Source organism: Argentina silus (assembly GCF_951799395.1).
Source record: "Argentina silus genome assembly, chromosome: 20".
NCBI lineage: Eukaryota > Metazoa > Chordata > Actinopteri > Argentiniformes > Argentinidae > Argentina > Argentina silus.
The window spans coordinates 5,666,419-5,670,621 of NC_139674.1; the positions used below are offsets into that span (position 1 = coordinate 5,666,419).

The 4,203-nt window shown below is 47.5% G+C and overlaps 1 protein-coding gene across 1 annotated transcript in view; it reads right to left on the reverse strand.

Annotated features, from left to right (window-relative positions):
• Window positions 1–3,618, reverse strand: part of usp6nl (USP6 N-terminal like) — a 42,796-nt gene extending 39,178 nt beyond the window's left edge. The window contains exon 1 of the mRNA XM_083692061.1: window positions 3,454–3,618. The gene's annotated coding sequence lies outside the window, so the exon portion shown is untranslated. The remainder of the gene's footprint in view (window positions 1–3,453) is intronic.
• Window positions 3,619–4,203: the final 585 nt, after the last annotated feature.

A 4,203-nucleotide genomic window follows, 5' to 3' on the forward strand; every position in this document is an offset into this window, starting at 1 on the left:
TGCCACAAGTTCAGCACAGGGCAGCAGAACACTTAATGACCAGAAGACAAAAAAAAGACAGAAACAGTCTCAAACGCAATCACCCTCATCTGCCTCCCTCTCTCTCAAAAATGCAAACAAAGAGTCTCAGAGAACATTTTGGAATTGGGCCTGAGAGTCTAGAACCTTGGCTATTGCGCACAGCGCATATAAGCTTGGAATAACAACAACAACAACTCAAACCTGGCCTTGGTGGGAGTGAATTTAATGAGTAAAACATGTTATTATGTGATTGCAGCGAATCACACAAGTGTTGATGAATGCAAGGTAATGCAAATGGCTACGCGTCTGGAGTCCCCCCCCCCCCCCCGATCTTTTGTATAAGGTAAACAAAGGCCAAGTTTGACGCGTTGAACTTCCGAGCATATTCGGAGGAAGTATCTGGGAACTTAAGAGAGTCTATGATTAGGTGACGGTCATGCAGGTTTGCACTGTATCTGAGACTGCAGGTAGATTCCAATCGAATAACTCACCTTCTTCCCTCTGACCTGGTTGATTCATCCATCTAAATGACTCATGCATGTTGCTCACACCTATCCAGTCCTGTCAGAGCCTTACTGGTCAAGACCTGGTGGGCCTGGCCTGAGGAAAGGAGTGAGTTATCTGTCCGAGAGTGGAGGCTGCCAGAGAGTCTTAGCCTTAAGGCTGTGGCCTGGGATTAGTCAGACCATATGTTCACCTCTGCCCTGATCCTGGACACAGCCAATCAACAGCATCGGGACCAGGACCGAGGCAAGACAGACGATCAACAGTGAGGATTGAGGCGACAGAGGCAATCAAAAAGGCTCCACTGAATTATGGGGTCTGCAGTATCTCTGTCGTGGACGGAGGAGCTTTGGGTGCCACGCTGGGGTCAGGACCTGTGAGGGAGCTGGGGTGTGGGTGAGGGGGGCAGTGATCAGCAGATGGACCCCCCCCCCCCCCCCCCCATCTTCTCTCCAAGGACTGAGAGAGATGCTCTGCCAGAGATGAGAACACATCACCAGGCTCTGCCAAAGCAGAGTCCGTCCGTCCGTCCGTCCACACACACACACACACACACACACATCTGGTGTACTGTGTGTGGGCCGGCTGCTCCAAGGCCGGGCAGAGAAGGCGAGCAGATCACTGTGCCAGCGGGCATAAGCACCCGCCAGGGACTGGCACCCGTATCTCTGTGCCAGAGCCTGGACAGGAGCAGTGGAATGCAATAATACTGCCCTTTTCTGTGTGTGTGAGCTGGGATGTGTGTCGAGTGTGAGTGGTTGTGGGTGTGTATGTGTGTGTAGCACAAGCTCTTTTGTGTTTTCTTTAAATCACTATCAGAGTAAGTTGACCTGTTTGTGTGTGTGTGTGTGTGTGTGTAAATGGGAAACCGAATACTCCTCCCACTCAGTGCCCACAGCAGCATATTGTGGACTGTGTGTGTGTGTAAGAGAGAGAGAGAGAGAGAGAGACAGAGAGAGAGAAGGAAGAAAGAAAGAAACCGAGAGACAATCTCATAGCAAGGCCTCAGTTGCTATGCTACAGAAGCCCAGCTGGGACCTGTTTTTGAAGCAAAGTCAAAGAAAGTCCTCCAATAACACAAGACACTGCCCAGCCTGACAAACAGACTGCTCTTTCAGAAAAAGCACCCGCATAAACTCCATCTCTCCGTGGAGAAGCTTTACTGTACAAGAGGCAAGACGGCTCTTGTGTGTGTGTGTGTGTGTGTGTGTGTGTGTATGTGTGTGAGAGAGAGAGAGAGAGAGAGAGAGAGGGGAGGAGGGGCAGATGATAGGGGAGAGGAGATGAGATAATGTGTGGCTGCTGACCCTGGCTACTGCAGGGCAGCTCGGTTTCCTTACTGTCAGGATTCCAGGCACACAGATTCATTGCATTGTCCGATTCAAGAGAAAAACTATGAAAGGGAACCTGTTTGAAACGGCACCATGTTATCATGCACAAGACCAGTCCACGCAGGGGGCTCCCCTGGCCTAACGCAACAGAGTTTGTTGGTCTATAGAAAGACTTTTTTTTTCTCGTCAATACAATCTTTGCCAAACTCTCCTTTACTAAAACACCTGAACTGTTCCTAAAATACTGCTAAACTTTGTCTGCCCTTCAGAGGGATTGCTATTCACATTTCACAATAACCACGGAGAGGGATTCCTGCCTGACCACTTTGGCTGTCAAAATGATCGGTAGAATACTATGTCAGCAATATTCGGTATGTAAACCAGCGATTCTAAGGTGTAGCTGTTAGCAAATGGCGTCTCTTTGATGCTAGGGGCTGTCACAGGTATGCTGCAGGCACATTCATTCCGCATCGGGCCGTTGGGTGGGCAGAGGAGAAATAAGAAGCAAGCCGATGTGAGGAGGGTAGAGCTGCGAGAAATGCGATACTCGGCGACAACGCGGCCAGCAAACCCAGTGATACAATGGATCCAAATAGAAAGCTGATAACGCGTTGCCTTTATATTCTGAGTCTGACCCCATCACAACATGCACCGCTGTCTTTTTTCACCATAGTAAACCTGGCCACTATTTGTCCGTGCAGTACGGGACTGGGTGATTTGTTTTTCCTCATACTGGGGTGGCAAGACAGGCAGGAGGAAACTTTCCTTCGTTGGTGGCATAATAACATTTATCGGCTCCCGAGAATGTATTACCATGCATCAACGCTACAACGTATAACTAGTGTTCTGTGTAGACCTACATTGTATCCGCGGCAGTGTTTTCGAGCCGTAAAGCCACGAATGTGTTAAGCCGCATTATCCCGAAGCGGGATAGGATTGAGGCACTGCTACAAAGGTAACTCTTGTAGCCTATATCCTTCTACCGTGCTGCTCACCGCTACGCTAGCACCCGACGCAGTCATAGGCTATTTGATCACCATATTCACTCAGTACAACACACAAGCACAGGCACCCCCTTTACGCTCAACATATCATTCAATAACTTTCCAATTAAGAGCGTTTAATTCTACAATGATCCCCTTAAATCAATTACAGGAGAAATGTTGAAAACCACACGCACGTCAAATGAGTGAAAGGCCAGTAAAACCAATCGGAGCGTTGGAAGTTGGGTCTGCGACCAATAGGAGGGCTTGATTAGTGTTTCTGCATAGTCTGTCAACATCGATTCTGCTGCGGGAGGCTGTCTGGGGGTTTGGCTAGGTAGGCCTCGAAGAATAGAAATAAGAATAAGTTTGGGGCTATAAAACCATATTCCTGAGTGTAAACAAAGCCCCGGAATAACACTACATACCGAGTCGCTCAGGCAAGCACAACAATATCCAGGCACGTGTCCAAGTTTCATCGCATATGACACTTTCAAAGCCGCAGTCCGCGTAGCGCTATTTTAGCCAGCAGGAGAGGCACTGACAGATGCATATTGTGAAGTTGACAAGTTATATGTCCCACAAAAATCAGAGAACGGAAAGGACAGGTTTACCTTGTTCTAAACTCGACGTGTCTGCCTTGTTCACATCGCTGCCAGTGTTTTCCCGGCCAAACTAGAGTAGAAAATGTCCATTGTCCCGTACCAGGAAATCAGACCTCTTCCTACAGAGCAGAACACTTCTCAAACTCACTATGGAAACCCCTGCAGGGCGCTGTGCAATCGATCCCACTCCAGGTAGCAATGCGCCGCCCGACGGGTTTATCTCACCGGCCATGTTGGATCAGAAACGAGGTTGCGGCACTGAGTTTCAAATAGGTAGGAAATAGAAAATGCCCTCTAGTTGTCACTTGAATCTTTATTTAATATGACAAAACTAGGGCTTCATAGTCTATAAATGCATTTTAAAAGGCAAGAGCCAATAATGAATAAGCGCGCACCCTTGTTCTTGGGGCCGGTTTCACAGACAAGGTTTAAACCTAGTCCTAGACTAAAAAGCATCCTCAGTGGCAATTTGTCATTGAAAGTGTGAATTAGTCCAGGACTAGGCTTAAGCTTTGTCTGTGAAACCGGCCCTTGATGTCCCAGTAGTAATTAATTAGGCATATTGCACTTAATTAATGCTTTATAAAGCATAACAACAATAAGTCTGATATATCAGAAGTAATTCAAAGTTTTTCAATATGTTTGACTTCTTTCACAGAATAGCCTCCAACTTCAGAGGCTAATATAGATCTTACCAGCATCTCATAACCTCAGGTTACTCTGAAGTTCTCTGCAACATACTGCTCTTATCTCTACCAG